This window comes from Elephas maximus, chromosome 3 (genome assembly GCF_024166365.1).
Source record: "Elephas maximus indicus isolate mEleMax1 chromosome 3, mEleMax1 primary haplotype, whole genome shotgun sequence".
Classification (NCBI taxonomy): domain Eukaryota; kingdom Metazoa; phylum Chordata; class Mammalia; order Proboscidea; family Elephantidae; genus Elephas; species Elephas maximus.
Window position 1 is genome coordinate 162,166,664 of NC_064821.1, and position 22,727 is coordinate 162,189,390.

Genomic DNA, 22,727 nt, shown 5'->3' on the forward strand with positions numbered 1-22,727 from the left:
CTTCCAAGGCACCTCTGGGTGGGTTCAAACCGCTAACCTTTTGGCTAGAGTAGCTGAATGCTTAACCATTTGTGCCAGTTTGAATTTTATCCCATGGATATACTTGCAAGTATTCATTTGTAGAAGACAGTTAAATGAATTGATACATCTGTAGAACAGACTATTATGCAGTTATCTAAAATAACAGTGGCAGCTCTCTCTGTATGAATGCGAAATTCTCTTCAAGATTCATTCATAGAAAAGCAAATGCAAAACTACGTGAAACCAAAAATCTATTCCTACACAAACATATAAAAATCTCTGGCAGGACACAGAAGAAAGAATTCAGTCTACACCAAATACCATGTCCAGGTTGGGCGACGGGAGGAAGAACGCTTGCTTAATTTGTGCCTTTTTGAATTTGCAAGCTATGCATGCATTAACTGAAAAAACTTAAAATCTCATGATCCATATTCTAAAATCTTCCTCCCTATAAGCCTTCCATGCATCTGCAACCTTGTTTAACTGCATCAATCCCTTTCCTTCCCTCCCAACCACCTCCATAGCCATGTGCCAAAAATCACCCACACTGGGAAGCTTCCTCTCCAAGCCTTGAAGGTTGGTATCTGTGTGGATGGGTGCAGGAGGAAGAGCTGCTTTTCCTCTAGAAGGGTTATTAGTCAAGCTTCTACTCATGTACAGCTTTAGAGAAGATGTCCAGGGTTTAACTCTCCACCCTCCCCCCAAAAAATTCTCCAAATAATGGAAAAGGTACCTCCATCTATCCCATTCTGTTTGTTATCAAAACAAGTCATGTAATAGACAAAAAAGAAAAAAAAAGTAGCAGCTCAGATTGCATATGTACAACCAAACACCTCATGGAATTTGGTTGCTGGTATGGAGGTTTAGGTTCACGGTTTCATGGGACATCCCAGTTAACTGGCCTAATAACTTGTTCAGTGCTTCTTTTCTACCTCCTAGTTTGCTGCACAGCGCCAGGGGTCTTAAAAGCTTGCAAGTGGCCATTCAAGGCACAACTGGTCTCTATCTCCTAGAGCAACAGAAGGAGAGTCAGGAACAGGAGGAGGAAATGGAATGTGTGGCTAATTGCCTACATAAACAACTGCCTCCTTTGCCATGAGACCAGAAGAACTGGATGGTGCTTAGCTACCGTTACTGAACATTTAGATCAAAGATTCTATAGAAGAATCCTGATCAAAAGGAGGAAAATACAGAATGGAATTTCAAATTCTCATGGATTCCAGACATTCTAGAGCCATGCAGGCTGGATGAACCCCTGAAACTATTACCCTGAGATAATATTTAAACCTTAAACCAAAAGTATCCCCTGAAGTCATCTTAAAACCAAACAATAGTTTGGCTTAACTAGTAAAAAAGGTCTACCTTCAGCATTATGCTCTTCTAAGAACTATTTAAATGGAATAAAACTGACAATCGCCAACTCTGAAGATTAGATAGGAACCTTAGTGAGTTTACCTTAAGTGGGGAGGAACAACTCAGAAAAGGAAGGTGCGAATGGCTGCATAACTTCAAGAATGAAATCAGTGTCACTGAATTTTCCGTGTGGAAACTGAATTGGTGTATGTTTTGCTGTGTATATTCTCAACAACAAAATAAATAAAATTTAAAAAAAACAAACACTTCTTGCACTTTTACAGAACTGCTATTTCTCATTTCAGATCTCTTATAGCTACCCACTTGAGACTGGTATGCTGATTATTGGGTACAGTTGTAAGAGCCTTAATAAACACAACAAGCTAAACCCTTTTTCAGGAATTCAAGATGCCTGTTTTTTGTAGCTGGCATCTTCCATAACAACTCTTCCCACATATGTATGAATGACAAAGTTAACTTTTGGGGGAAAAAAGTCTATATAAAAACACTGTGCAAGGCACAGGGGGCTTGGTGGCACAGTGGTTAGGAGCTCAGCTGCGAACCAAAAGGTCAGCAGTTTGAATCCACCAGCCACTCTTTGGAAACCCTATGGGGCAGTTCTACTCTGTCCTATAGGGTTGCTATGAGTTGGAATCGACTCGACAGCAATGGGTTTGGTGCAAGACATGACAAGTATCAGGTCTACCGTAGAGTATTTAGTTCTCCCCATTTACTGTGATTTAGATACAGAGGAGCTCAAGCAACTGAAAGCTCAAATACAGGCTTAGCTCATTAGAAAGGCCCAAAATTAAATCACTGGTTCCTATTAGAAAGGAACTTCTCATTTTTCCCTTACCAATTCAAATACTTCCAAATATAAAACGCACATTTCAAGTTACTTAGACAAGCATTAAGTAACCTGAAATGTGCATTTCGTATTTGAAATTGTCTGAATAAGTGAGGGAAGGGGAATGAAGAATTCCTTTCTAATAGGGACCAATGACTTATTTGGGGCCTTTCTAACGAGGTAAGCCTATACATTGGTATCACCCAAGTTCTAGGGCCTTGGGGCTTAGATAACAAACAGAGCTTACTGTAATCATTTTTAGTTTTACTTGACCACTTTAAATGAACACTGATATAATCCCCAGGTGAAACACAAATTCCCAGCTCAAAAGCGGCCCTGGTCAAAGGCAAATTTTAGTTAGCAGGATTGATAAAATGGTAACTAGTAAAAAAATAAATTTGAAGTCTAGTAAAATTAAACTGAAGTGTTCGACTTCCTTTTACTGTTTAAGAAACAGATGCATTCATTGCATTTTGCACATTGGAAACCGGAAAAAGTGGGAACCATGATTTCTCAACTGGAGTGAAAATTAAGGCATCTTTTTACAAATTGGGTGACCAAATGCTCACTCAGTTCAAGCTACTCTGCCTTCTAAAGGAGTCCAACTCCTGATGAGTCTATGAGTCTACCTTAAAAAAAAAAAAAAAAATGATGAGTCTACCTTAGGTGTCCAGAATTCCCTTTTTCTTGTCACCTGGCTACAGTAGAGGGGTGGAACACATACTGAAGGAATATGCTTGGGGAACAGAGATGGCAGCAAAAGGGGTGGAAGGGGGCAAACTAGGCCAGGAGATTAAACCAAGCTTCCTGAGGACAAGGTCCTGTCTAACTTACCTCTGCTTTCCCCACTGCCTGGAACACAGCCAGTCAAGGCAGGTTGGTTTGAAAACTTTCACTTGAGCCCTGATTGAAAATACAGCTATTTCTAATTCTGCTTCCCAGTATATCTATATCCTCAGATTATTCAATTAACTCTAGAAACAAAGGTGACAGTCTATGAAAGAGCAAAGAGTTTCAAGGTGGGCAAGCAGAAGAGGCAGGTGAACGAGTTAGAGATGAGGGTACCAAGAGTATTCCTAACAACTGCACGTAGGTCTTATGGGCAAGGGTTTAGGTCAAATCAGAATTGATTCCTATTTTGTCCCTGGTATGAGACACAGTGGAAACCCTGGTGGTGTACTGATTAAGTGTTACTGGTTGCTAACCAAAAGGTTGGCAGTTCGAGTCTACCAGGCGCTCCTTGGAAAATCTATGGGGGCAGATCTACTCTGTCCTATAGGGTTGCTATGAGTCAGAATCGACTCAACAGCAGTGGGTTTTGGTTTTTTATGGGACATAGTGGGAGCCCTGGTGACGCAGTGGTTAAGAGCTTGGCTGCTAACCAGAAGGTTGGCACTTTGAATCCACCAGCCGCTCCTTGGAAACCCTCCCCGTAGGGCAGCTCTACTGTCCTATAGGGCTGCTATGAGTCAGAATTGACTCGATGGCAATGGGTTTGGTTTTGGTTTATGAGACACAGTGAGTCCCCGGGTGACGCAAACGGTTACTGTGCTAGACTGCTAACTGAAAGGTGGGAGGTTTGACGCCACCCAGAGGTGATCTACTTCCGAAAACTCAGCCATTGAAAACCCTGTGGAACACAGTTCTACTCTGACACTCATGAGGTCACCATGAGTTGAAGTCAACTCAATGGCAGCTGGTTATTAAACACAGAAACTGTCCAAAGACCTCGATGTGGAGATTTACATCCATGAAGCTAAACACAGTGTGTACTTAAATCTAGATCTGTTGATATTTTATATGAAAGCTATAAAGGTACATGTGCATATGAATCCACAAATTTTAAAATCTGTCAACTTGGGGTAGAATTAAAGTTAGAATCTGTTTTAGACTGAGAATTCCTAAGGTTCATGTGAGGTTTCATGGAAACACTGAGCCTTGAAGTTGACGATTACTCAGCTAGAGCCAGGACTCTTAGCTGCTGAAGCCCTCCATCCAGAACAGAGCCAACTAGGAGAGTACCTTCTTCCTCTGTCCCTATGTTGGTTTTAGAATACAAAAGAAATTCAAACACTTTTCAACATTCCTTTGATTACAAAATGCCCTTTCACTGCTACTGGATGTTTTAGCTCAAAAGCTTGTATCATTCCTAGTAAAACTTTCCAGCTAAGGGTAAGAGATCCCATCCATGGGCAATAGTCCAAGCCTGGTGACAGACTCTAAGAGAAGTGTATATACAGAACAAAGCCACCCACTATCCCTGGCTCCTGGAAGAGGGGGGTCCATGCGGCTGTGGCTGGCATCTTCCACACTGACTCTTCTCCTCCATGTACAATAGAGGAAACTAGGCCAAAAGAGACTATTTCACTGCATATAAATGCCTACAAAATTAAATCGGATTAAAGTGGATGACAACACGCTTCATAATATCCTATCCCACCTCTTCTCTTAGCAAGCTAAGTGAATGAGAGCCACAACTTCCGGGCCTGTTTCTCTCTTGCAAGTAAAATGAAAGTGTAGAGGTGTGTCTAGAAGCAAGAGTACTTAGTGAGTACTTGTGAGCCACTTTACATCAATTCCCATTTGATTCTCCACAAACTCTCTGAGGAAATTACTTCTGTCCCTCTTTCACAGATTAAGAAATAAGGTTCAGAAAAAACTGACCCCAGGTCCTCAACTCCAGAGCTAGTATTCTAACTCAGGGAATGGGCAAGTCCCTCTACCAAGCTCAAGTTCTGCCAGTCTGGTGGGGTGCGCGGTATAAGCACAGGCTACAAACCCACACGTGCACTAGGATGGCTAGCCCTTGCTGCTACTAAAGTCAATAGCTCTAAAACAAAGATTTTATTGGCTCTTATAAAAAAAAAAAGAGAGAGAGAAAGCAACCTTCTGTTAACTATATAACTGTGACAGCTTATCTTTCCCATCGCCCGTCCCACCACACATGCCAAAGATAGCAAAGCTTGAGTTAACCACGCTTTGCTGTCTGCCTAAGTACAGATTCCAACTAAGCTAAAGACATGAGTCTAGTCACCTTGCATCTTCAAGGACATGAAGGTGGCTTACAGGGGTCCCTCACAGAGAAACCAGGAAGGGTGATTCATTGGCCACGGTGTGGGAAATCTCACTTCTCACTGAGGACACACAACAGCTGTTAAAGTAAACAACTCTCTACTCCTCCCTATATCCTTGCCCTGCAGGGTTAATTTTACTTCCTCAGAAGCTCTGGTACCCAATTCCTCCATGGGCAATGTCTATAGTAGTAGCCTCAGCCATGGCCCGGGGACACCAAATATGACTAGATATTAGCCAGGTGTCCTAACTGAGTCACCAAAGTCTATTTGGGAATGTCCCAAGCCAGGCTGTTAACATTTGAGCTGTGAGTTGGTGCTATAAGAGCTTTATCTGAATTAACCTGTGTGATCCTTCCAGCAACTCAGTAAGGCAGATACCATTATTGCCCCCGCACAGCGAGGAAACTAGGGAACAAAGAAGACAAGTAAATTGCCCAAGGATGTACCGCTGGTGGCAGAAATGGGATTTAAGAGGAAGTCTCTGGGTGGCACAAACAGTTAAGCATGTGACTACTAGCTAAAAGGTTGGCAGTTCAAACCCATTCAGAGATGCCTCAGAAAACAGGCTTGGGGATCTGCTTCTGGAAGTAGAGTTCTGCTCTGCATGCATGGGGCCGCAGTGAGTCGGGATCAACTCAAGGGCAACAAGCACCACCACCACCTCGAAGGTGAGTAATGTGGGTGGGGTTGGGAGGTTGAAGAGGAGGTAGAAGCTCAGGCACTGGAAGGGAAGTAAGAAAGGGAAGGAAGGCATGAATGTTTTTTAAAATTGTGGTAAAGAAGTTTGGCTAGATAGGATAAGGCCGCCTGAATGGGCTAAGGCCAGATGGCAACTGCTGAAAGCAAGGCAGAAGCATTTAGAACTAAAGTATTTATAAACTGTCAGTACACAGGGATCACAATGAGGGTCCTGGACAGAGATGGAGAAAAATGCAGAACAAAATTCTAACTCTATTTAAAAATAAAGACCAGACTTGCTGGCCTGACAGACTGGAGAAACCCTGAGAGCATGGCCCCCGGACACCCTTTCAGCTCAGTAATGAAGTCACTCCTGAGGTTCACCCTTCACCCAAAGATTGGACAAGCCCATAAAACAAAACAAGACCAAAGGGTCACACCAGCCCTGGGGCAAGGACTAGAAGGCAGAAGGGGACAGGAAAGCTGGTAATAGGGGACCTGAGGTTAGGGAAGGGAGAGTGTTGACATGTTGTGGGGTTGTTAACCAATGTCATAAAACAATATATGTACTGTTTAATGGGAAACTAGCCTGTTCTGTAAACCTTCATCTAAAGTATAATAAAAAAATAAATAAAAATAATTTTAAAAAACTGTTAGTACAGAAGCCCTCCCCTCCCCTCCACCCCCGCCCAAATCATTATGGATCTGGAGGTGTATCCAGGATGGCTGGAGAAACCAGAATTGAATGAAATCATATATAGAAATGACTAATAGTTATGATAATGTTTGCTTTAAAGGAACAATGGGTGGGAGATGAAGGTCTATGATCCCAGCTTCCTCAGAGGGAGCTCAATATGCTGACTAGGTTGCAAGCCACTGGTGATTTTAGAGAAAGCAGGTTCAGAAAGGAGAAAGAACCCAAGAATAGAAGATGTTAGGCAGTAACTTGCTGGACCAGCATAAGCAGAAAAAATAACGACACAGAGGAGGGAGATTTTAGGAATGGACTGATGGAGACCAGCCTAGGGAAACCAAGGCACACTGCTCTGCTCATACAGTAAAGAACTTCTGGGATTCGCTCAGGGCCCTGGTGACGTACTGATTAACACCTCAGCTGCCAACCAAAAGGTCAATAGTTCAAATCAACCCGCAACTCCTTGGAAACCCTATGGGGCAGTTCTGCCCTGTCCTATAGGGTTACTCTGAGTCCGAATTGACTTTACAGCAATGAATTTTGGGGGTTCTTCTTTTCGTGGGGGGAAGAGGATCCACTCAGGTGGCCAGGAGATCAGGAGGCCGTATCTGCTGATAAAGCAACAGAACAGGACACTCCCTGCAGGCAAAAGCACAATTTTCTCAGATTGGAGAAACAGATAGCCCAATTGGAGCTCCAGAGAGAAGTCAGGAAGTATGCAAGACGTGACACCACCCCCAGGGCTAGGGCTGGAAGGTGAGCTGGAAGGGAAACAGCTGAAAACACAAACAGCCTCGGGTGACTGATGAATGCACAAGTGCTGCACTTGAAGACTGGACACCTGTCACTTCCCCCACCTGCACAGGGTTTGAACCTTGAGATGCCTTCACCCACATGGAAAGAGCCAGGCGCTTTAAATGCTCCACGGACTTGATATACACAAAACCAAACCCAGTGCCCTCGAGTCAATTCCAACTCATAACGACCCTATAGGACAGAGTAGAACTGCCCCAATATACACAGCAGCAGATAAATGCACAGAAAAGGGAAAAGCCAGGGTCAAAGCAGATTCAGCCTTCCGGGGACACATCTTCCCTTATTCCTTGAATTCCTTGGGGAGTGAAGACCAGGAGTTATCTAGGACCAGGGGACAGCCTGAGGAAGCCTTCTGACTGCTGACTGTCAGCCCTTCACCAGGAGGGCACATTCTGGAGACTCCTCCCCACCCCCAAACACATTACAAAGTTAGGTAACTGAGGCACACAAGTGTGTTTAATGCACATCAAATAAGATTGGCAGACCATTCTGAGGCAACAGACCAGATAATACTTTATCTTTTTAGAAGGATGGTAAAATATATTCCATGTTAACTTTTCTAAGAAGTGATTTTATACAGTTGCCCACTCAAATACCCATGTTGTACCTCAGTTTGGAGAAATAACTGCCCCATGCCACGAAGCTGTGCCCAGCGCAACAGTCCTAAGTCGGTGGCACAGCAAACCATACAGATGGTCTTTTCTCACCCTTGGCTCGATCACATTCAGGCGGAAGTCTCTATTTTCTCAGGGTTATTGGCATCCTTCCAGCAATTTGACACTTATATTTACTGGAGCCAAAAAATTTGGTGAGATTCCCACCGCAGCTGGGATGCTTGCCTGCACCTGGGCTAAAGGACAACTGCATCAGACAGTGGAAATAGAAGCAGCCACGGACACAGTGCTGCCTTGCTTTATGTAAGGCTTTTAGAATTTGAGGGGCCTTCACAAGTTCTCACTTCCCACTAATGCCAATGTACAGTCTTAATCCTTATCAACGGCTGGGCTCTGTCCACAGACCCCTCCCTAAGAAGCCTCCAACCAGAACGTTCCTTCCATCTTTCAAAATGCGATGCTCAAGCAAGTGTGGTTGGGGAGATAACGCTGGAAGAACTAATGCTGTGGCTGCAAAACAGTATGGAACAGAATCAAAATACCAGCCCAGACATTACAACAGCGACACCACAGAAGTTCAAGTGCTTAAAGGAACACCCTGAAATTGTGGCAAAGGTAATTAACAAGGTCAGACTATATACACCTTTAGATGGAAGCTAGGCATAGAAACCTTGATACTTCCAAGGTATTAGCATTATTAAATGCTACATACACAACTTGAACTGGAAATACAGGCAGTCTCCGACTTACAACGTATTCGAGTTACCACAAACTGCACTAATGACCACCAGTGTAGCTGCAACGTTGCACCTTCCTGGGAGGAAGTTACAGGGAAATGCATGCAGGGGATATGGAAAAAATGGCTGAGTTATGTGAACATGCTCCAAGCATCTGATCAATATGATGGAAGACACTGGCGGAAAAATCATCCATATGGCAAGAATGCTGAATTTGGAACTTGATATTGCTGATGTGAACAGTTCATAGATCATGAAGAAGGGGAACTGACAGATCAGGACTGAATGGATTTGGACTTAATGGATTTTGAAGAGGAAAGAAATGCTGAAAAAAAAAATAATGAGAAAGAAGGAGAGAAGTTGTCAAAAAAAATTTTTTTTGACAGTGAAAGGATTAGCTGGAATTTTTTGTAAACTAAAGCAGGGGCTTCAGTTGCTTGAAAACATGGACACAAATGCTGATCGCCTTGCTAAAGTCGACAGGCAGATTCGGCACGCAGTTACGATGCTGCCACAAAACATATGAAGAAAAAAGAAAATGACCATACAGACAACTCACTAATTTTCTAACTAGAAACACCATTCCCCATCCCAGGGATAATCCAGAACCTTCCACAAGTGGAGCTATTACCACAACTGACAAAATCCCAACGTCATCCAACTCTTCTTCATCGTTGGAGTAAATTTTTATGATTTGTGTATTTTTTTACGTAGTATGTATGTATTAAAACATATCTGTAAATTTGTATGTAATGTTTCCAACCCCCAAAGGCAAATAAATATCAGATTTATAAATATACTGATATTAAAAGGCAATGATAAGGGAAAAAAAGGGGAGGGTATTCAATTCACATCAGAACCAACTTCACGACGAAGTTGTCAGAACAGAACCCCATCATTAGGTGAAGACTACCTGTAATCCTTTTTGCTATCTGGTTGCCCCCACCCTCCCACCCGGAACATGCTTCTTTCTAAATCAGAGATGTTACTGGTCTGAACTAATTTAAAGAGATCCCCAAACAGAGCTGATCTTTGTTTTAGAGACTGACTACACTGAGAAAAATACAATTGATTCCTAGGAGGAGACTGTGTACTGTTTGAGAATGATCAAGTTTTCATACCTCCCACAGGGTTTAAGAGCTTTAGCTTCCAGTTTTTCTCAAAGGTTTCTTCCACAGGCCACTTTAGGATCTAACTCTCCTGCTTAGAGCTGTGAACGGTTGTCAGTTGTACAAAATGAACACCTCAGTCAGCTAAACTCCTGCCTAGTCGCCAGCAGCATCCCTGGGCCTTATCAGGAAAGGGACAAGCAACACTTTTTTGCTCAAATACAGCACTTATCACACTGTATACACATACACACTCTCATTCAAATATATCTAAGGTTGGGCTCACTTGCATCTCAGTGCAGATTCTAATGAATAACGCAAAGGATGTGACCAGTTCTATCAAGGTTCTAGGTTTGCCTGGGTCCTTCACACAGAGTTAACATTCACACAGCGGGTACTTGACCCCCAGGTACTGAGCATGGCAGCAGCCTAAGTGAAACATCACCAGCTCAATGGTCCCTCTCTGACACTTTATAAATGCTCAGTAATAGAAATGGGGTGGGGGGCATGCAGAAAAGTGGGTGGGATTGAAGGGAAGGAGCAAGACCATGGAATGGATGGTATCTATTTCTGCAGGAACTGTGCCTGAGGTGATCAAACCACCTTCTCTTTGGCATTCCTTCATCTGTGGAGCCCGGGGATACAGCCCACTGGGATGATTATCATTAACACATATTAAGTAATTAATGTGTTATCATCATTTGGTACCTCATAAGCACCTTTTACTGAAATTATTTCCTCTTGTATTTTCATTCAAACCACTGATAAGTGAAAATGCAAGCTGGAATCCTGGTCCCCTGTTGGCCTCTGTATTTTCATTCAAACCACTGATAAGAGAAAACGCAAGCTGGAATCCTGGTCCCCTGTCAGCCTCTGATGTCTGCATCCACAATTCTCTGAAATTCTACTACCTTATGATTATTCTCTAAGAGATGATGAAAAACAAAAAGAATAAGCATGGGACTAGGGACCAAACATCCTGTGTTTTGGTGCCAGATCTCACTCACAGGGTTAATGATTATCAGTAAGTCATCCACCATGACGGCATTTCCTTTCATTCATTAAAATAAGTGCCTACTATGTTCCAAGCACTGTTCTAGAAGCCGGTGACACATCAGAAAGCAACAGACGAAGATCCCTGCCCTTGCAGAACTTATATTCTAGCTCACACCCCTCTTCCATAATTTAGGATTGCTAATTTTTTGTCGGCAGTTCAAATCCACCAGCCACTCTTGAAAATCCTATGAGGCAGTTCTACTCTGTCCTATAGGGTCGCTATGAGTCAGAACTGACTGGATGGCACCTAACAACAACAACTCTTGCCTACCACATGTGTAGAATCAGAATTTGAGAGTGAAACATTTTCTCCAATGGTCTAGACCTGTGTTGACCAATATGGTAGCCATGTAGCCGCTGAGTACTCGAAATGCTGTTAGTCCAGATTGAGATGTGCTGCTAAGTGTAACACGTACACTGGATTTCAAAGACTCAGTACAAAGAAAAGACGTGCAAGATCTCATTAACATTTTTTACACTGACTACATGTTGAGGTGGTAATATTTATATGGTGGGTTAAAGAAAAACTACTATTAAAATGAGTTCACCTGTTTATGTTCTTATTAACATGACTACTACCCAAAACCCAAACCTATTGCCACTGAGTTGATTCTAACTCACAGAACCCTATAGGGCAGAGTAGAACTGCCCCGAGGAGCAGCCGGGGGATTCAAGCTGCCGAACTTTTGGTTAGCAGCTGAGTTCTTAACCACTGCGCCTCCAGGGCTCCAATATGACTACGCAAAACTTAAAATTACATAGGTGGCTCACATTATACTTCTACTGGACAGCATCCGAAGCCTTGAAAAGGTACAGCCTCTGCCAGGACTAGAACCCAAGTCTCCCAATAACTAAAGGCAGCATAAGAGGCAGGGGGAGGTACATATGAAGACCAGAAAGGGTCTGAGCACTGGAGAAAAAGGCAGTGCTAGTTCCTAGCTGAGCGACCCTGGGCAAGACCCTGGGCAGGCACAGGGCAGGTGCTCAGTTAGTGTCCATTTCATCTCTATGTCTGATCAGTGCTCTTCCTACTGGAGCCACCACACAGAGCGACTCCATGTGAAGGACAGGACTTCCAGAGAAAAGGCCATCGGCCAGCTGCATGGTTCTAATCCCCATCTCTAGCTATGACAAACAGCACTCAGGGATAAAAGGGCAGGCAGCCAGGTGAGGCGGATGTTGGGTAACACCTCTTCTCTCATCCTAGCAAGCGCTGAGCAAGCTGAGAGAAGCACAGGGTTAACACAAGGGGGTGGGGGCAGTTCAAGATTCAAGGATAGGTTCTTCTCAAAATGTTTTTACAGAGGGTTAAATACACTGACAGATACGGGGCTTTTTTGTGTTCATCCAATGAAGATTTAAAAAAAACCTAGAAAATAAGGTACAAGGCGGAAATGTAAAGCAGTACTGAAGGCGAGAGTTGTGGGGTGAGGGAGTCCTCAGACGGGGTAAGATCAGTCAGGAGCCTCAGGGAAAGGCCTTAAAAAGGATTAAACTAAAGTTTGATGAGAAGGACTAGCATTCATTTGCTCAAATATTTGAGTATGCATTCTGTGAGGCAAGGTGGGGCAGTCAGGAAGACTGGCCACGAGTGAGCATACAGAGAAGGTCAAAAGACTCAGGTCTTAAAAAGGAGCTCAGCTTGTAGAGGAATAGGGAGCTCCTGTGAAATGCTGTTCCATCAAGTTGATTCTGACTCCTGGCAACCCCATGTGTGTCAGAGTAGAACTGTGCCCTACAGGGTTTTCGATGGCTGATTTTTTGGAATTGCACAGAGCACCAGGCCTTTCTTCCAAGGAGCTTCTGGGTGGACTCGAACCTTCGATCTTTCTGTTAGCAGCTGAGCATGTTAACTATTTGTACCATCCAAGTACTCTGTTTGAGATGCACAGGACAGTAGATAGAACTGGCCAAAAGCAGGAAGACCTGCTCAGCTATTGCTATAATCAAGTTGCTGTCTATAGGGCCCTAAAGCAGGTTAGTGATGACAGTGGGAAACAATTAAAAAAAAAAAAAGAATCAGCAGGATTAGCAACTGAGTGAACATAGAGAAAGGCTGAGCCAGGAGAGGGTGATGTCAGAGTGGATGGAAGGATCGGAAGGGTGGGAAGTTGAAGGGAGCAGGTCTGCAGCTCCCTCTGGGGAGTTTCAGCTGTTGGTCAATTAGCAGTCAGCTGCCCCTCAGCGCCAAACCTTTACCCCTGAGGCCTCCCTTTAAAAGTAAGGCCCAGAAACTGCCCTGCATTTTATGCTGGGAGCTTTTGATCCAACAAGCTCCAATGCCCTGGCCCACCAGGAGGACACCCACTTGGAGTAGCACAAATCATTAAGCACTTGACTACCAGCCAAAAAGGTCGGTGGTTCGAACCACCCAGAGACGCCTCAAAAGACAGGCCTTGAAAACCCTATGGAGCAGTTCTGCTCTGCACACATGGGGTGGCCATAAGTCAGAATCAACTCAACAGCAACTAATAACAACAATCCTCTTTGAGAGGAAATGCAGTTAGATGCCAGCAGAGCATTGTAACCAAATAACAGGAGCACCTCCATGTGCCAGGCCCTGCTCCAGGTGCTGGAGTTTCAACAATGAACACAGGTCCCTGCCTTCCTAGGGCTCACATGCTAGTGGCTGAGAGAAACAAGAGAAAAGGGGGTGCCTAGGGTATACTATGAAACAAGCCCTGGTGCCACAGTGGTTAAGTGCTCAGCTGCCAACTGAAAGGTTGGCAGTTTGAACCCACCAGCCAGTCTGCTTTCATAAAGATGATAGCCTTGGAAACCCTATGGGACAGTTCTACTCTGTCCTATAGGGTCACCATGAGTCAAAATCAAAGGTAACGGGCAGAGTACATGATGAAGCTGACCCAGCACCTCTTCCCCATCCAGAGTACTTCCACAGGCCTTTTCACATACCACTGCCTTGGCCTCCTCTGCACCTGGCACCAACTACTGCCTAGGAAGCACTTAACTACTTACTGACTCAATCACTGTTATCCGAGAAATAAACACTCTACGTAGTTTAGTGACCAAGACTCCAGAATGCTCAGGCTAAAAAACATCCTACCTGGAGAGCTGCTTAACATCCGTGAAACCCAATTCTTTGTCTCCATATTAGTTTTTTCCTGTTGTTTCAAGAAGTTCTGCAGTTCCGGAAGAGGCTGCTGGGGCCAGCTGTATAAAATCTATTAATTCTTAACAATTTATAAGGCTTTCTTACAGAGCTGGGCTATAAAAAAATGCTTCAAGGCCATTTAAATTTCAAATCCAAGTTTCCTTATAATGCACATAGTGAAAGGGGGAAAAACTTGAGAGGCCATATGTGCCAGAAAGATCACAAGAGATATGCACTTACTGCTGTACCCAAGCAGCTTTAAACAAACATATGGATTTTTTTTTTTTTTAAACACAGAAGTGTCTGCTTCATTACAAAACAGCTTATGCCAATTTAATGTACTACAGTCAAGGCAGCGAGCTGGCAGAAAGGGTTTTTTTCTATATTGCCTTGTTAACTCACAAAAACACATACACAAAAAAAGCCATGGATCTTATCTAACCAGAGTAATATTTTATTCCACTTAACACTTCAGACTGCATTGTACCACTTCAACCCCCAAATGCACACACACACACTACATACAATAATAAAACAGCCCAGAGACAGGTGGGAGACCAAGAAATCCAAACACAAAGACACAATTTCAACAACTCTTGAAGCTAGTCTTGGGGCTTCCCCAATTTCTGTTGTTGTTGTGCAGTCGAGTCAATTCTGACTCATAGTGACCCTACAGCACAGAGAAGAACTGTCCCATAGGGTTTCCGAGGCTGTAACCTTTACGGGTGCAGATGGCCAGGCCTTTTCTCCCACAGTAAGGCTGGTAGGTTCAAACTGCCAACCTTTTGCTTAGCAGCCAAGCGCTTAGCCCTTGTGACACCAGATCTCCTCCAGTTTCCTACTTACCATAAAGAGGTTTAACATATCCCTTCACTATTTCAGAGCTCCTGGGTTGCCATTCTTCAGTGATGGCCTCCAGGCACTCAGCATGTCAAACATGGAAGGTGAAGTCAAGTTACTACTAATACCAGTCAAAAAAAAAAAAAAATTGCAGTTTTCTAAGTATGTGTTAAATGTGGCCAGTTAATCACATTGTGAGAACAAGGGCACTGTACTCCATTTTCAAGTTATCTTTACTGCTGGGCTGTTACGTGGACTTTCAGAAGCACCCGGAATCCTGTTCTCTGATGGGTAGTGCAAAATGTGCATATCTGGCTTGGCCTTGAACACTGGGGGATACAGGCTAACAGTGGGCACTACAGGGAGATAGGGGTGGGTGGGGGAGGGCTCCTGAAACAGGGTGAGATTCTGTGAGCTTCTTGTACTCACAATAGGGCTGAAGAAACCAAGTAGGGAGAGTCACTGGTTTCTTCAGTCAATTAAGTCACATTCATTTTGACAACAGCCCAAGAGCCAAATCCTTTCCCTCAGAGTTACACACCAACTTAACCTGTGGATACAAGGCAGGCATTGTGGAAGAAACTCAACATAGAGTGTCGCTGTTTGCTCTATGTACACACACTAAAGTTACTTATAAAATTAGGGACCTTTGTTTTTGGTAAAAGAAGCCCTAGCGGTGCAGTGGTTATGCACTCGGCTGCCAACCTAAAGGTTGGCTTTCAAACCTTCCAGCCACTCTGTAGGAGAAAGATGTGGCAGTCTGCTTTCATAAAGATTACAGCCTTGGGGACCCTATGGGGGCAGTTCTACTCTGTCCTATAGGGTCGCTATGAGTCAGAATTGACTCAACGCCAATAGGTTTTGGCAACAATTTAGAGGCCCTGAGGCAGTAAAAAAAACAAATAACTTTGATATTATGGGACTCCCCCACAACCACCAGAACAATTATATACAAGTCTACTTTCTAAAACTCCTTACGGAGAATATTAAAAAAACAAACAAATCAGTTGCTGTTGAGTTGATTCCAATTCATAGCGACCCTAAAGGACAGAGCAGGACTGCCCCATAGGGTTTCCAAGGAACGCCTGATGGATTCGAACTGCAGACCTTTGGGTTAACAGCTACAGGTCTTTAACCACTACGCCACCAGGATTTAATACATACTCTAAAACTTAAGTTTAGATACAAAAGTAAAATAAGCTTGACTCCAAACCAGGAACAAGAGTATCAAAGGAGAGAACCACTGCCACCCAGCTCAGCAGGCTTCAGAAAAGTTAGCGTTCTCTGACTACCTCTTACCCTCACAATTGAAGAGTCTAATGTCTCTGGTCTCACTCTGTCAGTAATACCGCTGGGGATTTACGACAGCACAATTCTTAGTAAGCACTTACACCACCTTCAGGGCTGCCTGGCTTGCTTCCTTGCCAAGTTACTCACGTTAAAAGGTTAGCATAGGCAACAACAGCCACCCTCCCCAGAAGGCACCTGGGCTAAGCCAGGAGGCTACTTTATAAGGATATAATAATCATAACTTTATTTCGTGGGTGCTTCAGACTCCTAATCTACTACCAAATACCGAATAACCAAGATGTCACAATACAAATGACTGCATACAGAACTAGCCTTCATTAAAACTTTATCATAAGGAAAAACCAAAAAACAAACAAACAAACAAACCCATTGTGGTTGAGTCGATTCCAATTCACAGCGACCCTATAGGACAGAGTAGAACTGCCCCACAGTTTCCAAGGAGTGCCTGGTGGCTTCGAACTGCTGATCTTTTGGTTAGCAGCTGTAGCATTTAACCACTACACCACCAGGGCTTCTGTTTATCAGAGTACTTATTATATGCACTTCGTAGTTGCATGTTACACCTCTATGAAACACACACAAAGTTAAAAAGGAAGTAGATTCCAATTTAAAACAAGGAAGGCTCTACACAGAAGCCGGGGGGGGGAGGGGCGGGGGGAGCTGAGGTCACCCCTCCTGCGGGGTCCAACCCTAACAGTCAGTTCCACTGAGGATGTGTCTACACGGGTTGTCAAAAGAAACTCTCCAGGCATTTATCCAGAAGTCCTCCGTTACTCAGCGGTAGCACAGTTTCGTTTTCTCACTTGCCAGGGTTCTGTGTTTAGGTGTACAGGGTACCAACCTGCACGCGACAGGTTCCTCGCCCTCCTCTGACTCCCCTCCCACCCCACTCCTTCCTCTGCCTGCAGACTGCGACACCTCCCGGGCCGCCGCGCCTAAGCCACCAGCGGGCACCGCTATCCGAGTCAACTTACTCGTCATGGCTTTTAGCCTAAAAGGTAAGCAAGTTTCATCCCTAAAAGGGGAGGAACGAGGTTTCACAGACACCGTATTCCCGAGAAGTTTCCGAGAGACGCACAGTGCACGGCCACCCGCTTGGGTCACTTTGCTGTTTACGGCGTCCACAGTCGACTGTGAGTCCAAGAAAAGTTAGGGCTTTCCACCAACCCCTTCAAAACCCAGGCCTTGGCACCGAGCCTAAGAAGAGCACCTCCCCCTTCCCGGGTCTGATACAAGTAGCGGTCCTGTGGGAACCCCCTGACTGCTGCGTTTCCAACTGCGCCTCCTGAAACCGCCGGACTCGAATCCGCGCTCTCTCCGCGGGCGGGAGGGGGCGTGCGCGCCCGCGGGAGCGCAGGGGCAGGCCCGAGGGACGGCAAGCCAAGGACAACGTGGTGGGGGCGCCGTCTGGCCCCGGTAAGGAGATCAAGGGCCCCATCATGCACTCTTCGGCCGCCCCCCCCTGAGCCCGGCCAGCGCGCAGCCCGAGAAACGCACGCAGCAGGAACTCGCTGAAGTTTGCCAAGCGCCAGCAGAAGTCTCTGGAAAGTTGTAGCTCTGTCTCGGAGCGTCTCGCCTGGCCCACCCGGGCGGGGTGCGTATAGGGAGGGAGTCGCCGCGAGAGACGGAGGGGAACCGAGCACCGGGTCCGGGCACCTGTCTGCACCTCTCCTCCGGCCCCAGCGCCCCCAAAAGTGTTGGCAAATACTAGAGCGCAGCTCGGCGGGTACAGACCCCCGAGGGCAGAGTGCGTGGCTCTCTGGGGGCGCCGCATCCTGGCACCTGTAGAGGAGGGAGCCGTGGACTCACCTGGGCGGCGGAAGAGGAGGCGACAGAGGCAGGACGTTGGCGTGGGCAGCCCCCCGGCAGGAGCGGCGCGGTCACTACAGCCCCGGGGCAGCGGCACTGAGTGAGCGGTCCTGCCACCGCCCCCTCCGTTCTTATACGGCCTGACCACGCCCCTGCCCCCGCCCCTAAGCCTGCCCTCCCGGGACAGCCGGGGGAGCGAGGCGGGGCCAACCCCGACCGGCTCCTTCCGCAGGGCGCAGACGGGCGAAGGCAGGGCGAACGGTGCCCTCTGATTGGCTCCTCTGGTGAATGGTTGCCGAGAGACGAGTAAATCTTCAGCGGCTAAAAGGGCCAGGGGGCGGGGTGTATAACGAGGTAGCACTGCGCAGGCGCAATAGAGGGGGCTGTGTAGCCCTTCCCCTAACCTGGGGTTGCCAGGGCGCGCTTTTTTTAATCTTTTCACTACGCTCTTTTCTGTCTTTCCTATCGTACAACTTTTCCCCTAAACTTTTCTTCATCTTTCCCGCACCCTTGCACGCCTGTTTTTCTTCTCTTTCTCCGGGGCTTTTCACGCTGGTCCTCCCTACCTCCAGGAACGGGGAGTGAAACCCCCACGCCTACCTCCAGCGTGTGCCTTTGCAGTCGGAAAAGACCTCTGGTTTCTGGGCTTGGGAAACTTTTCTGGTTCCTCAAGCAAATTGGCTGGAGGTAAAGGGGTGCTCACTGGGGAAAAGGCTGGTGCACTTTGTTCTCTCCGCAAATACCACCTGTATGCAGTTAGTGACGCTAAGTGCCTCGGGGAGTTCATTGCCCATCTCCGCAACCACGACTGCTTCAGTCCTACTCCGGATGTGTCAAAAGGCTCAGTCGTGTAAGTTATGTAACAAGCAGGCGGGAATTGGACACCATCCATTCATTTCATAGCCCAGATTCTGAATTCAGACTAACCTGGATCCCGATCTCCATTCACCTCTTAACTATCTGTAAAACCAAAAAAAAAAAGTTGCCGTCGACTGGATTCCGATTTATAGTGACCCTATACGACTTTTTTATATATATATATATATATACGACAGAGTAGCAGTGCCCCAAAGGGTTTCCAAGGAGCGTCTCGTGGATTCAAATCGCCAACCTTTTGGTTAGCAGCCAAGCTCTTAACCACTGCGCCATCAGGGCACCAGCTATCCATAAGGCAAATAATTTAGCCCTCCAGAAACCTTCATCTCCTCTCTGTAGAATGGGACTAAAATGGAATACTGATGTAGGGCTATATAAGGATTAAATAAGGAAATGCATGGAAAGCTATTCATTAGTGCAGTGCTTGAAGTAAAGTGTGTGTCAAATGTTATATCAAATAATAGCTATTGTTATTTATCAATAAACATTACTGAGCTTCTACTTTGTGCCAGCCTCTACTGGGTGCTGGGGAAAAAGTTACTTCCCAAATGAAGTATTTGCTTACCCCTCCCTCTTTCCTTCCCTGCCTGAATTAAGTGTGGTTCTCAGTGTCTGTCAGGCTATAAACAATTCTCAAATATATGCCTGCCCCAGGAGGTTCTCCCGGAACATTAATGGAAAGCCACAGTGACCCTATTGTTTGTCCTGAAATCAGGATATATAGTCTGCTAATTACTTTTTACTTTTTGTTTTCAAAGTATAGCATTTAGGAAAGTGCATAAATCTTAAGTTTACAGAACGAAGAATTTTTAAATATAATTCGCACCCAGATAAAGATATAGAATATTCCCAGTTCCCTCATACCCCCTCCCATTCGGTATCCCACAAGGGCAACCACTGATCTGACCTCTATTGTCATAGATTAATTTTACCAGTGTTTGGACTTGTTATAGATGAAATAGCACAGTGTGTGTCCTTTTGTGTCTGTCTTCTTTCTCTCAGCCATATGTCTATGAAATTCATCTATGTTGTTGTGTGTAACAGTGGTTTATTCTTTTTCACTGCCATGTATTATTTCCTAATATAAATATTTGACAATTTATGTAGTGATTCTACTGTTGGTAGATATTTGGGCTTTTTCAAGTTTTTGCCTATCGTGAATGAAGATACAAACATTCTTATACGTGTCTTTTGGTGGACATAGCATTCATTTATGTTGGATATATACCCAGGATTACAATTGCTGGATCATAGGGTATACACTCTCTATGACCCCTGGTGGTGTTGTGGTTAAGAGCTCGGCTGCCAATCAAAAGGTCAGCAGTTTAGATCTATCATCCTTGGAAACCCTGTGGGGCATTTCTACTGTGTTCTATAGGGTCGCTGTGAGCCGGAATCAACTCGACAGCAATGGGTTTGGTTTTTGGTTTAGAGTATATTCACGTTTAGGTTTAAGTATACTGCCGAACAGTTTCCAAGATAGTATACCAATTTATCTTCCAACCAGTGATACGCGATTTCTGGTTGATCTGCATTTATGCCAGTATCGGTATGGTCAGCCTTCTAATTTTAAAAAGTGAAAAGTGTGTGTGTCATTGTGATTTAAATTTGCATTTCTCTGAAGACTAATGATGTTGAGCACCTTTTCATATGGTTATTGGCCATTTTGGTATTCCTTTTTTGAGAGGTGCTTGCTCAAGTCATTTGCCCATTTTGGAGGGTTATCTGTCTTAATCTGTGGGAGATCCTTTTATATTCTGGATATGAGTCCTTTGTCAAATATATGTATTACAATTACAAATACCTTCTTCCCCTAATCTATGGTTTACTTTTCATTCAGCTCATGCCGCCTTTATGCTGAACAGAAATCCTTAATTTTAAACAAGTTCAATTTATTAATCTTTTATAATTAGTGCTTTTTGTGTCCATTTAAGAAAATTTTGCCTATCCTAAGGCCATACATGGAAACCCTGGTGGCTTAGTGGTGAAGTGCTACGGCTGCTAACTAAAGGGTCGGCAGTTTGAATCCGCCAGGCGCTCCTTGGAAACACTATGGGACAGTTCTACTCTGTCCTATAGGGTCACTATGAGTCGGAATTGACTTGAGGGCACTGGGTTTGGTTGGGGTTTTAAGGCCATACATACGTTCTCCTACACTGCCTCCTAGGAGCTTGATTGTTTTAACTTTCACATTTAGGTCTATGGTTCATCTCAAATTAATTTTTGTACAGTTTGGAGTCAAGGTTTATTTTTTCCCATCTGGACATCCAATTAATTCAGCATTATTGGCAAGTACTTTTGTTAAAGGAGTGAATAAATATTTGTTGAATGAAAAGTTTAGTTAAGAGAACAAAGTGACTGGTTACTTAAAATCCAGATGGTCCAGAAAAATCCCAGGCATATGATGATAATAAAATAAATGCATTACATTGTCACCTTACTTTGGCCCTCTGACCACGTCTACTTTTTCAGTACCTCATGCACGGATGCCATTAGCCCTGTGGCCTCAGGGGAGAACACAGGATAGAGATTCGTACCTAGAATTACCTTTGATCTAGCATGGTGTGGTTCCACCTTCACTTAGGTGAAATTTTGTTCCATTTCCTGTTAGGTAATTCTCTGGTAGGGAGGAGAGGTGTGGGCAAGAATCACAAAAATTATTTACTCATATATTTGTATATTTTTTCCTTAGGCCTGTTTTTTTATTATTGGGGCATTACTTTTTTAGAGTTTTGTTTCAGTCATTTTTTTAATAAAAAACACAGTATTCTTCCCAGGGGTTTGAACCAGAACGAGCCCCTACTAATCTGTTTGGACCCCTCCTGAGAATTTGCATTTCCACCCCAGATATACTGAATCAGAATCTACAGTTTAACAAGCTCCCCAGGTGATTCTTATGTATAATAAAATTTGAGAACCGCTGCTCTACTAGAGTTCTCAGAATTGGTTCCTAACCAGCAAGCATTAGCATCGCCTGGGAGCTTATTCGAAATGCAAATTCTCAGCAGGGGTTTGAACCCAAATGAACTGGAACAAACTGGTTCAAAGCCCTGGTTCTTTCTACCTCCATAAAACTGTTGCATCTTGGAGCTGGAAGTAGTCTCAGGAAGTCATCAGATCCTGCCCGTTGGACATGGAGCCAGATATTAAAACTGTCCGTTCCAAGATTATGCCTCTTTCTTGCCAAATTCCAGCCTCTGTTGGAACACATCCAATCAAAAAATTTTAAGACCTTCTTTGCATTCTGAGTGAGTCACTGATTTAGACCTAGGAGAGCTGAGGAAGGGGAGACCAGAAGTAGGAAATATTTTTAAAAGTGCAGGCATGCCCCACTTCAGCAATGACCCTAAAAAAGTTCTATGTCTCAATAGAATCATACTTTAGATACACCAGGAAAACAAAGAAAATGTACCATTAATCCTTTTGGAAGGCAAGAAAAACCTTTTGTATAGTGTCTGACTATCCCCTGATTTATCAGTTTAAGCCTTGAGTTTTTGTTTTGTTTTATATCAAGGTAGATCACAATTATATAATGCCTTCCTCTAAATGTCTTATTTTTCTTTTTCCCCAAAGTAACAAATGCACTTTTAATTGATCTACAAATAAAAACTACACAGCGCAAGTCAGTAACCATTTCTGCTCATAACCTGTGAAAGCCATATTTCAGACAGTCCAAGGAACTGGGTTAACTGGTGAGTGAACTTCACCTGAAGTATTAGAAAAAACAAGGTGCTGCGTCTGTTTGGGTCAAACATTTGGCTGAAATCTACATCCAGTCTC

The 22,727-nt window shown here is 44.4% G+C and overlaps 1 protein-coding gene across 1 annotated transcript in view; it reads right to left on the minus strand.

Annotated features, from left to right (window-relative positions):
* Nucleotides 1–18,183, minus strand: part of TENT5C (terminal nucleotidyltransferase 5C) — a 28,244-nt gene extending 10,061 nt beyond the window's left edge. Inside the window, exon 1 of the mRNA XM_049879975.1 lies at nucleotides 18,072–18,183. The gene's annotated coding sequence lies outside the window, so the exon portion shown is untranslated. The remainder of the gene's footprint in view (nucleotides 1–18,071) is intronic.
* Between the last annotated feature and the right edge of the window lie 4,544 nt (nucleotides 18,184–22,727).